Source organism: Mixophyes fleayi, chromosome 4, assembly GCF_038048845.1.
Source record: "Mixophyes fleayi isolate aMixFle1 chromosome 4, aMixFle1.hap1, whole genome shotgun sequence".
Lineage (NCBI taxonomy): Eukaryota > Metazoa > Chordata > Amphibia > Anura > Limnodynastidae > Mixophyes > Mixophyes fleayi.
In genome coordinates this window covers 40630291-40643337 of record NC_134405.1, presented here as the reverse complement: position 1 = coordinate 40643337, position 13047 = coordinate 40630291, and positions in this window count along the sequence as shown.

Genomic DNA, 13047 nt, shown 5'->3' with positions numbered 1-13047 from the left:
CTCACTCTAATTCGGGAGTCTCCTAGCAGTTATGGTTATGGGGAGAGTAAAGATAATTCCGAAAGCTCAGCTTCAGTTTTTAAAACATATAAATCTGACAGCAATTTGGTTTTAGTGAGCAGCCCACTGTAATTATCTCTCTATGGGGCACATTTATCAATGTTCACATAAAGTGAAAAATAGTTTTCAATCCTTATCGCATTGATAACTATTTCTCAAATTTATGTAGAACCCAACACAGAAACAGCAGTTCCGATAAACTGCTGTTTCTGTGTTAAAATAAACATAGTTACCCCGCCTCTTCGTAATGCGCTATCTCCGGATCTCCTCCTCGTCCTCTTCGCTTCTCCTCTTACTGCAATTGCGCATGTCCAGTTCGAAGAACTGGACATGCGCACAAAGATGTCCGCTCCGTCTCCGCAACTATAGATGCAGAGCGAGTGCGGTGAGTGACAGGGAGGGATCACGTGATCCCTCCACACATGCGCTGTCCAGCTCTGCTCTTCGGGGCAGAGCTGACAGCACTGAAATTTTTCAATTATGTTAATGTACGCCAGCTTCAGCTTGTTAGATTGCGAGAGGGAGCAGTCACCATAATGTTGAATGGTGACTGCTCCCAAAAACAAAACAATGCAAAGCAGCAGATATCCGCGATATCTGCTGCGATGCACAGATAATAAATATGCGGCACACTCCAACTTGCGTTGGAGTTACGGAAAGACAGTGAAATTGTGCTAGCACAACTTCATAAATATGCCCCTATATTTTTTCTTGTATCCCTGTGACATGATTTCCCTCTTACAGTACAGGTCAGACCTCACATATCAGCTGCAGCTACTACCAGTATAAAATGCTGGACACACGTCCAGCTATTGCCAAGTGCCTGGATCATTGCTGTTTCCAGCAATGCAAACTCTCTTATATAATGGACTTACAAAGTACAAAATGTGTACTTACAAATATGTTGACAGACAAAACGTCCTATTTATAAAACAGAGAAGTTGAAATTTCACCTAAATTTTTTCAGAACTACTGTTATTGCCATCTTCCCTTCTACATTTTGGTTTCTCTTGTTTTCCGTCACATTAAAGGCTATAGAATGTCCCTATTCAACGGAAAGAATACAAGAAAATTGTAACAAGAAACTATGCTGACATGATTTTGCCGTGTCGGATTTTGCATGGTTTCCAATTGAGATGTCATTTTAAGCACATAAAAAAATATTCTGTAGCTTTAGGTGAATAGGTAAAGTACAGAAGTGCAATCAATCTCCTGTGGGTATATTTACTTAACTGCAGGTTTGAAAAAGTGGATATGTTGCCTATAGCAACCAATCAAGATTCTAGCTGTCACTTTGTAGAATATACTAAATAAATGTATGACCATGTACACATGCAGTAGAATGGGTTTTATATTCACATGCGGCGCAGCGTTTAAATGTCAGTAGGTAGGGGCCCTAACAGAATGACTTGGAGCCCACGTAAATAAATAACATTACTACCTTCATGTGGTGTGTGTAACATTACAGCTCTTACAAGAGTTACTTGAGCAATAAACTTCATCTGTTGTGTTCCTGTGAACCTAACAGACTAAAGCTCACCCTTTAAATCCATCCTCCGGCTGTTCTGCATTGATCTCAACGCTCTGCCAGCTAGTCAGCCGTCCTGACCCATAGTAAAGTCAGTCAGGGAAGATTCAGCCGGAGTAACCAGCAAAGAGGAGCTGCAGCAGCTACAGACTACCCAGAAGTATAAGCGGTTCCAGGTTCTGGTGAAGGAATCTAGTGGTGGTAGAAATACCCTCCTGTAAGTGACACCAATTTGGTGTGCAGTTGGCGCTCAGCAGTGGCACCTTGTTGCTGACAATCCAGCGAAAACCCTAAAGGCTGGCGGATCTGGTTTGCAGAATAAACCAATCCTGTCACATCTGTGTTATCATCAACTTTAATGGTTGCATCATCAAATGAATCTAGCTTTAAAGAGACTATGGGGCCTGTTTATCAATAGGACCCCGTTTGTGGCGATAAAGCTCACTGTTGTTGCCGCAATTAAACCCACCAAAATTCTTGCAGCGGAAACTGATGGCTACTCATCCGTCTCATCAGTAGGAGCTGATTTACAGTCTTACTGGGCCAGGCTTTGTAGATGTCAGCATTTGCTTGCACTTGATTTTGGGCTCCCAGTTACACTTATACATAAAAAAAAAGGTTTAAAAATAGACAAAAATAACTTAAAAAATGTAAAGAAAAAAAATAGCAACTGTATACATTAAAATAGCTCTATTCAAATAATAAAACATTTTTTTTAATGACTTTATTTTTTTATATGCCATCTGAGATGGAGAGAACAGAACAGGTATTCTGTGCAAATAACGGCGCAATACTTAAATAAGCTTCTACATTCCGGCAGAGTTATTACCATAAAGCATCGTTATCACCAGCGCTAACCCTTTGTATATGACAAACTTAAATAAAAAGGTTTTCGCAAGCAATGGGACCTAGTGATTAATGAGACTCTATATATACGTTCTCTCTTAGCTGTACTACTGTCAGTCTTTGATTGCTGAGCACACATTGCTTTCTTCCTCTCTTGTGAAATGTAAACGTTTAAACCACACACTTCTGCAAATTAGTGATGTCTGAACACATGGTTTGACATGTGTGTGTGTGTATTAACATCCTGCAATAATACAACAGAGAGGGTATTAGAGAGCCAAGTTTCCATTTTTGCAGATGACACTAAACTTTGCAAGGGGAATCTCTAATGGAAAAGGATTTGGGAGTGCTCGTAAACAGTAGACTTAGCAATAGTGCTCAATGTCAAGCAGCAGCTGCAAGTATAAAATATAGGTATGTACAATAAGGGGCACAGATGCAAGGGAAGACAGTGTAATTTTGCCACTATGTAAATCGTTGGTAAGACCGCATCTTAAATACAGAGTACAGCTCTGGGTACCACTTTAAAAAAAAAAGACATTTTGGAACTAGAAAGGGTTCAGAGAAGGGCGAAAAAAATGAGAAAGGGTATGGCGTCATTAACTTATGAAAAAAGGTTAGCCAGTTTAGGAACGTTTACTTTAGAAAAGAGGCATCTAAGAGGGGGTATGATTACTATGTACAATACATTACAGGTTAATACAGAGAACTTTCATGGGAACTTTTTACCCCAAGGACTATACACAGGACACGCGGTCAGGGCTGCCAAGAAGAATTCAGGGCCCGGGTACAACAAATTCATGGGGCCCCCCTCATAGTGAAGTAAGCCCCAAAATTTTTTTGCGCCGCCTTACGGCGGCGCAAAAAAAAATTGGGTGTATGGTCATATATTCAGGGGCGTGGCTAGCCAAACGGCAGTGCAAAAATTTTGGGAAGTGTGGTCATGCATTTGGGGGCGTGGCAAACGTGCCATTGGGGCGTGGCTAACATAAAAACCACTAGGCTCTCAATTCGCCGGAGCGTCACATATGTTCAAGCACTCCTGACTTTCAGGACATCTACCACCACAGGGTAGTATACAAACAATGCAGTGTGTACACAAACAGTTCAGTCTTGGCCTACACCTTACATTGGACACAACATTCACCAAAAATTGGTATTGTCCCTACTAGAATCACAACATTTCACACACTGTGCTGCTCTCTCCTACCTGTTCTTCTCACTTTCTCCACCTGTGGCTGCTGCTTTCTTTAGTTGTGGCTTGTCCAGATCCAGGAATGTTGAAGGACCTATTTTGAAAAAAAAATGGCTACATTTAGAAAATTACAGCCAGCCCCAGCGTTAAATCAATAGCACCCACGATTAATAATTAGGCCTTCCTCCAGCCCCAACATTAAAATAATACTATTCACATTTAATAAATAAACCTATTTCCCTTCCTGCAAACAGCCCCAGCAATACCTATTTCCCGCAACCATCACTGCCATTAAATAATTCATAGTCACATTTAATAAATAGACCTCATTCTCCCTAAACTCACCCCAAGATTCAATAGCCCCCAAACCACCCCATCTTAAATTAATAGTCCCTACTATTAAATTGCCTCACCATCACCCTACAAACAAAATAGCGCCCATTAATTAGCTGCCACCTACCTCACACACACTACATTGCAACAAGCCCCCTGTGCCATTACACACACAATACTGTGCCCCTTCATCACAACTACACTGTACCCCCTTATGCTCACACTGCGACCTCCATGCTGCTTTTCCCCCTTCTTTTTTACTTTGTGCCTCTCTCCCACTTTTTTTCCTCCTCTGTTCCTCTCTCCCACTTTTTTTTATTCCTCTGTGGCTCTCTCCTTTTTTTCCTCCTCTGTTCCTCTCTCCCCAATTTTTTTTTATTCCTCTGTGGCTCTCTCCTTTTTTTCCTCCTCTGTTCCTCTCTCCCACTTTTTTTTTTTATTCCCCTGTGGCTCTCTCCTTTTTTTCCTCCTCTGTTCCTCTCTCCCACTTTTTTGTTTATTCCCCTGTGGCTCTCTCCTTTTTTTCCTCCTCTGTTCCTCTCTCCCACTTTTTTGTTTATTCCCCTGTGGCTCTCTCCTTTTTTTCCTCCTCTGTTCCTCTCTCCCACTTTTTTGTTTATTCCCCTGTGGCTCTCTCCTTTTTTTCCTCCTCTGTTCCTCTCTCCCACTTTTTTGTTTATTCCCCTGTGGCTCTCTCCTTTTTTTCCTCCTCTGTTCCTCTCTCCCACTTTTTTGTTTATTCCCCTGTGGCTCTCTCCTTTTTTTCCCCTCCTCTGTTCCTCTTTCCCCAATTTTTTTTTATTTCTCTGTGGCTCTCTCCTTTTTTTCCTCCTCTGTTTCTCTGTCCCCTTTCTTTATAGTACTGTCCCTCTCTGTTTTCCTCCCCTTGCCTCTCCGTTTCTTTACTTACCTTTTGTCAACTTCTTTCTTTTCTTTTCTGCTCTTCTGTCTCCTCTTCTGTCTTCTTTCATCCTGCTGGCTGCGGCGCTCCTCACTGACTGACAGGCGTGACTTGATGACGTCACGCCCGGCAGTCAGTGTGAATGGAGGAGAGGAGGGACACGGCGCCGCGCGATCACGTGAGTATTTTTTTTTTTTTTTTTTATTTATTCTTCCTCCCAGCTCCCAAGAAACCCAAGATGGCACCCACAAAACTAAACTGACTCCAACAGCGACCCGACCCTAACAACACTCTAATGGTCGGCAACGCAACTAAGTCAAACAACTATGACTAACTAGGTGTGGTGCACTAACGGAACTGCTCACTTACCACTACGGGGAACACCAGCCGGTGTTCACGGACTAAACCAGGGGGCGGTTCCTAACCCCCTCACCCAGGTCGTACCAAGAAGCTGCCTTCTTGCTATGGGGTCACCCACGGATCCTAAGGACCGGCTGCACGAGGCCCGACTGAGGCTCACTGGAACAGCACGCTAACCCGCGTACAGACTGCCGCCCGGAACAGCCGATCGAAACTGAACCACCCGACTGCCTGCACCCAGGTATCGAACACGTGTCCCACTCCGGAACAGCCAGGTAACCTGCACGGAACTGAGGACTAGGACTCTCAACCTGAACCACGGAACGCCCCCTGGAACTGCGTTGAGCTGTGCTGTACTGCCACTGACTCACTCAGTCACCCCCTCTGGAAACCAGTGCGACCCCAGGGACCTAAGGGACAGGAAAACTATGTGTGTTCTTCACTGACTATGTGTACGCTGGTAACTACACTTGTCCCCACAGCACAGGTTAGCACAGGAAAAACACAGGAACAAGAGCCTACCTTTAATGGGGGCCTGACGTCTTGCCCCTGGACACAGTTATGTAGCACACCCCAAAATACAGTAATACAAACAATACTCGCTGCACAGACAAAATAAATGCAGTATACAGTACTTTGCACGCTACTCACCAGAGCACACCGCTGCTAGTCAACCAGCCGGTTGCTACAGCACCCACAGGAGCCTCCGCTCTACTGTACCTCCTAACTCCGTGTGCTCACCTCACACAGGACCGCACCTACACTCACGAGGCTCTCACGCCTCTATCACACCACCACCAGGGCCTTATGCCCTACACACCATGGGCCTCTTGCCCAGTTGCACACAGGGCCTTGTGCCCTGCTTAATGGGCCTCAGCCCCCTCTCTAACTCAGGGCTCTGAGCCCACTAACTAGGGCCTTGTGCCCTGCTACCTAGGGGTACTAGCCCCTGCCTACTGAGGCCTGTGGCCTCACTGATTATCTACTAGGGCCTTGTGCCCTTTATAGCATATGGGCTACCAGCCCCTACTCAGGCCCTGTGGCCTTCCTATGGCCTCTAAGCCACTAACTACCTAAGGGCCTTGTGCCCTTGCACCTGGGGCTCTCACGCCCCCTGCCTAACTAACTAACAGGGGCTTGTCCCCTTTATCAAAAGTATTGTGGCCTACTGGCCCACTAACTCATAGGGGCCTAGTGCCCAAGTACCTGATTTTCTCTGTCCCACGGGCCTTGTGCCCGACCGCGGCCACGGGCCTAGTGCCCGACTGAACGTTGAGTGTACTTACCTGCTCTGCGCAGGATACTCAACTTGCCACGCCGTCTTCTTCCTTCTCCGGGTCTTCCAGACCCTCCAGCCGGCGGCGCCTCTTCTCCTCTTCGGCGCTGGGTCTGCTGCTGGGGCGGGGGCGCTCTCAGCCCTTACAAGGGCTCCCCGCCGGCGATCTCCGCTGCTTCTGTTCTTGACTCACCGCTCTGGACGTCCCACGACGTCCTTCTCTCTCCGCCGCCAACTCTCTTCTGAGAAAATGGCGCCGCCCGGCGACTTATATAGTCGCCGGCGCCACGTCATCAGCAGGCGCCGCCACCGCGAGCTCTGATTGGCTCGCCGCGGCGCCAATCTTTCAAACGGCCGGGCGCGAGCCGTGATTGGCTCGCGTATCCGGCCGCTGATTGGCCAGCGGGGAAAGATGAGCCCTGATTGGCTCATCCTTCCTCCGCGGACGGGACCTGGATAGAAGAAGCCACGATATTCACCGCTGGATCGATGGACGGGTAAGTTCTTCTCCTCTTCTTTCTTCCTGCTGGGCACCATCAGAGACCTCTTCAGCCCCTCCAGGGGCACAGCGCTAGCGGACGTCTTCGCCCTCTTCATGGGCACCGGGCACATCTCTACACTTCTCCGAGTACCTCCAAAATTCTCCATCATCCTCACTTTCCTCTACCCTCCCAATCTATCACCCCACACTTTCTTTTCCCTGTATCTTCAAAATCTCTCCCTCTCCATAATCACCCCATAGTTTTCTATCTTTGTGTGCCTCCCAAATCTCTCTATGACCCCACGCTGTTCTTTTCTTTATGGTTTCCAAATGTTTCTCTCGCTCCACATTCTCTTCACTCTGTGGGACTGATTCATTAAGGATCTTAACTTAAGAAACTTCTTATTTCAGTCTCCTGGACAAAACCATGTTGCAATGCAAGGGGTGCAAATTAGTTTATTATTTTGCACATAAGTTAAATACTAGCTTTTTTTTCCTAGATCAACTTTAAATTTCAGTGTACAAATAAGCTATCTAGTATTTGTGTGCTACCTGAAAAAGCAGTCAGTATTTAACTTATGTGAAAAACAGAATACTAATTTGCACTCCTTGCATTGTAACATGGTTTTGTCCAGGAGACTGAAATAAGAAGTTTCTTAAGTTAATATCCTGAATGAATCAGGCCCTGTGTTCCTTCCACAGCCCTCTATCACACTTTCCTCTTCCTGTTTACCTCACAAACCTCTCTACCACCCCACAGTCTTCTATTCTTTTGTACCTTCCAAATCTGTCACCCCACACATTCCTCTCCACTTTATTCTCTCATTGTACCTCTTCTACTGACATTAAATTGGTCATCGGGACCTAAAGAAATTTAATAGGCAGAGTTGGACCCACCTTGGCCACCCGTCTGAATGAGGCGCGTTATTAAAAATATAATACTATTATGGATTATCCACCTTTCATACTTGCTTTGCTGAGTTGTGTTGGACAAGAATGGCAGAGGTTCACCTGGGACGACCCTTGACAGGTCAAGTTCACACCAGTTACATGTTGCATGCTGTGTGAAGACTGATCTGGGTGTTGGCACTGAAAACGTAGACGGTGGGTGGAAATACAAGCAGCACATCACACCCCTGGAAGATACCTTCTATCTCTCTGTGTAACTATTACAGTGCTATAATGACTTTTTTTAAACCTGAAATTTAAATTTCCAGACCTGAATCATGAAGGTGAATACGTTGTCCAGTGTTATTCTGACATTACCCTACAGTTCTGTTAAAAATAAAGTATTGGATCCAAGGTATTTTAAGAAGCATTAGGTTCACTTACCCCATTTGAAAAACTATGTCTACAATCTCCCCTTAGACGAGGTATGATCTCCATAATTTACAATATAATATTAGGCACACTGGACTCCCACCCTTGACATGAGTTAGATTGGGAATTGGACCTGGGTCTGTCACCTGAAGAAGACACATGGCAGGAGATCGGGGAGAGTACATCTCGAGCCTCAATATCCACACTGATTAAAAATAAGGTATACAAAGAATATTATCATTGGTATTATACACCTGACAAGTTAAGTAAGGTTTTCCCAATATCTGATCCGAGCTTCTGGAAGAACTGTGGTCACAGGGGAACTTTCTTCCACATCTAAGTTAACCTTATTTTGGGACAAGATTCATGGAATTCTTCAATCCAGGATGGAAACCCCAATTTCTAGAGACTCGTGGATACTGCTTCTTTCTTACCCTCCTCTAAATCTTTCTAGAAAGTCTACACATTTTGGCCACAGCCAAATCATTTATCGGTTCCCAATGGAAACAAGGAGACCCACCAACTCTCTCAGCGGTCAAAAAACACATCTGGCAGGTCGCATGTGTGGGAAAAAAATCCCATATCATCTTCATGATAAAGCAGATCTTTTTACAAAAGTATTATTATTATTATTATCGTAGATTCGTAGGGCGCCACAGTGCTCCGCAGCACCATACAATAGGGAAAACAGGACGAACATAAAACAAGGACATGCAAGGTAGACAAAATAAATGCAAACATGAAAACAAAGGGTATGAAGGTTCCTGCTCATTAGAGAGCTTACATTCTACGTGGAAGAGGGCACAGCTAAAACAAGAGGAGCTAGTGTGGCTTAGAGGGAAGATTGGGACAATTGTCAGGGTATATTAATGTGATTAGTATTATCGAGGATAAGGTCACCTCTAAAAAAGAGATGGGTTTTCAGAGAGCGTCTAAAGATTTGAAGGCTGTGGGAAAATCTGATTGAGCGTGGTAGGGAATTCCATAAGGGGGGAGCAGCAGGGGAGAAGTCTTGTAGACGGGAGTGAGAGGTGGTTATCAGAGATGAGACAAGGCGCAGGTCAGAGGTAGATCTAAGAGGGCGGAAGGGAGTCTATATTGATATGAGATGTATATAGGGGTAGTGTTGAGGGCTTTGTAGGTAAGGGTGAGTAATGTGAATTGTATTCTGGAGGACACAGGGAGCCAGTGTAAGGATTTGCAAAGTGGTGCAGCAGATGTGGAGCGGTGAGAGAAGAAGATCAGTCTTGCAGCAGCATTTAGGGTAGATTGAAGTGTGGATATATGGGTGCCAGGAATGCCAGATAACAGGAGGTTGCAGTAGTCAAGACGGGAGATGATGAGAGAATGAATAAGAGTTTTAGGAGCATGTTGAGTAAGATAGGGGCGTGTTCTAGCAATGTTTTTAAGGTGTAGTCAACAGGACTGGGAGAGAGTCTGGATGTGTGAAATAAAGCAGAGGGTGGAGTCAAGTGTGACACCAAGGCAAATTGACACCGTATTGGCTCCATGGCTTTTTAAGGAACATAGGAATCACTCTCCTCATACCTAGAACCTGCCCTTGTGTGTCCCCATCTTACCTCATTGTCCAACTCTGCCAACTCCTTTGACCTGGAACCCTCTTCACTCCAACCATTACATTCCCTCCCCCACTCCCTCCCAGAAAGCTGTAACCCCCCACACATCTTTAGGACAGTATCCTTATGGGATCTGACACTGGTCAAACAGCAGGAATTACAATACTTTCAGCTACTGCGACATTCTTGCCCCTGTGTACAAACCAATCTCTCCACACAATATATTTCTGTAAAACAAGTCTGCAAATCTGCCAGTCACACTTTGTGTACCTATGCTGTACCTACCTCTCAATATTCTTATTTTGGTGGAAATGTCCCAATTTACAGGCCTTATTGGAAAGCGAATGTGACCTCAAATATAAGAATACCACAAACATATGTTGCCCTGGAGCACGTTGGCGATGGGGCTTATTTTGACCTGATTTTGCACTTTAAATGTTGGGACATATGTTTGTGTTAGAGACGCACTTCCCTCCTAAACCTATTAAACGTAAATTATTCAACATAATAATATCATCATCACCATTTATTTATATAGCGCCACTAATTCCGCAGCGCTGTACAGAGAACTCACATCAATCCCTGCTCCAATGGAGCTTACAGTCTAAATTCCCTAACACACACACACACACAAAGAAACACAGAATAGGGTAATTTTTGATAGCAGCCAATTAACTTACCAGTATGTTTTTGGAGTGTGGAAGGAAAACCACGCAAACACGGGAAGAACATACAAACTCCACACAGATATGGCCATGGTCAGGACCCCAGTACTGAGAGGCAGAAGTGCTAACCACTAAGCCACCATGCTGCCCAGAATATACAGCCCAAGCTCTTTACATTTCCCTCATAGGTTGAAAAGTGCTCAGCTCCCAGAAATGTGATTTTTTTACCATAGTGCACATTGTCGTTAAAAACATCCCTATACAGAGACACACTCTCACTCCGTGCATCAGCAATTTGATTCCTGTTTTCAAATGGAAAAGCAAACAAGGCAGTTATAGGAAAACCGGAAACCTTAACTAAGTGACATCCCTTCCATCAGCTTGACTCATCCACAGAAAACACACGTCACAGTTTACACTCTCTATTTGTCATGTTGTCACAAAGCATTGTGGGAAACTGTGACTGCTGCAGCCAGCCACACAGAATGCACGAAGTCCCCCATACTGTCCACGCCTTAGCTCTGCAGTCCAGTCATTGTTTTCTACAAGGTCAGTTAGTGGTCCTCGTGCAACAAAGTCCATTCTTTTGTTCTGGGCATTACATAGATCAGACCCCGGGTCACTCTGTCAGCTGCTGAATTGGTACATTCTTGGGGGGGGGAACAGCCTGACAAACCACAGGCTGCCAACAATTGTAATCCTGAGATCTTTCGTGAAGCAACTAACTCTGGAAAATATAACACAATGCAATTAAAAACATTGTCAAGTGGAATCCAGTGTCATCCTGGAAACAGGCTTGTAGTCCAACCGATTAGAGTGAAAAACATAAGAGTAAAAGTCACATCAAAGTGCAGCCTTCTACCACTTTACAACCACCCGTTTAATCAAATGAAACTGCATTTTTGCTCCTTATAAAAAATTGGTTCATCACCTGTTGTTCATAACCTTCTATTAGAACACCCTTTGTTGTTTTTTTCGGATGTTTTCACTTCAATTTATTATTGTTGTTATTACTTGTGCTCTACTAAGCCTTCGAGTGTTTGGACATACAATGCCCTTTTATGTTGTTACTAGTCTGCTGTTATCTGCTAAACCTTGAATAAATAAAGTTGTTGAAAAAAAAAATGAAACTACATTTGTTTTTGCTAACATATTGAATGGTTTAGCCACATTCATGGCTCAATTTAATCGTGTGTAAGAGGACATTGAGGCCGTTTCAATTACATATATTACTGTTGTGTGTGGTGTATAACTGCATATTCAGATATCCAGCGCTACCATTTAACAGAATCCAGGACAGATTCACTTTGCAAATCGTTTTTTAGAATCCGGTTCACCTCATCGGGGAACCTCACCGTTAAAGCTGTAATGGGTAATAGTCGGCTTCAGGGCCACAAGTGGCCCTATGAGCCTTCACTTGTGGCCCCTAGCTCCTTCTTGCTCTATTGTTAGATTTGCTTGTTATAGCTTGTAACACTTGTTTAAAATGCCACTTTCATTGATTAAATGTATTGTTGTAACATATTACTGAGGTTAAGGGTAATGAGTGGCCCCTTTAAATGTTGGCTCCAACCGGAAAATGGCTGCCTCCACCCTATTGTCGAAGTCAGCAATTAGATATAGTCATTTCAATTAATATCTAACAACTTGATCGTCTTTGTCTGAAAATTATGCGCAGAGCACGCTACGACGTGGAGAAGTGTATCCAGCCGCAACACATGGTAATAACAGGATTTACACATTTACACACATTCACACAAACATACACATTTGTAATTAGTACACATTAATCGTAGTTATTTATGTCAAAATGTAGCAATATTCACGGTTAATATTATAAGTTATATAAATGTTAGTGAAATCAAAGGTTCAGGTTACAGGAAACATGTCATGTTTAGTATTATTTTAATTCTCTATTTATACGCAGTTGTCCGGTTCATTCGCCGAAGGGATCGCACATTGCATACTCTAGTTAGCGATGTTAGGGAATAAATGTTTAAAATTATACTGACTGTGTAATGTAAATAGACTACTTTTAACTGGATTCTCAGAGTGCATCCCCTGGAGAGCTGACCCCCTCCTTTGGATATTTTCATTTGAACTGGCCTATGACCTGCCTTACACTGGAGCCTCCTGAAGCCTGGACCTATAGAAGCAAGCCACATCATCTGCCTTGTTTTACTGTATTCACTGACTGTATATAAGCAGGGGCTGTGGACCTAGTGGACAGTCTACTTGACCACAGTCTTCAGACCTGAATGCAGGGCCATCTTTTCCATTGGGCACAATGGCAGGGGCCCCACTGGCAAGGGGGCCCAATAGGCACAGCTCTTAATGAGAATAAATAATCCTGCAAAAGAAAAAAACCTGCAAAAAAAACCTTCAAGGGTCACTGAGCAAGTACATCTATCTATCTCTATCTCTATATCTGTACCTGTATACATCATCATCATTTATTTATATAGCGCCACTGATTCCGCAGCGCTGTACAGAGAACTCATTCAC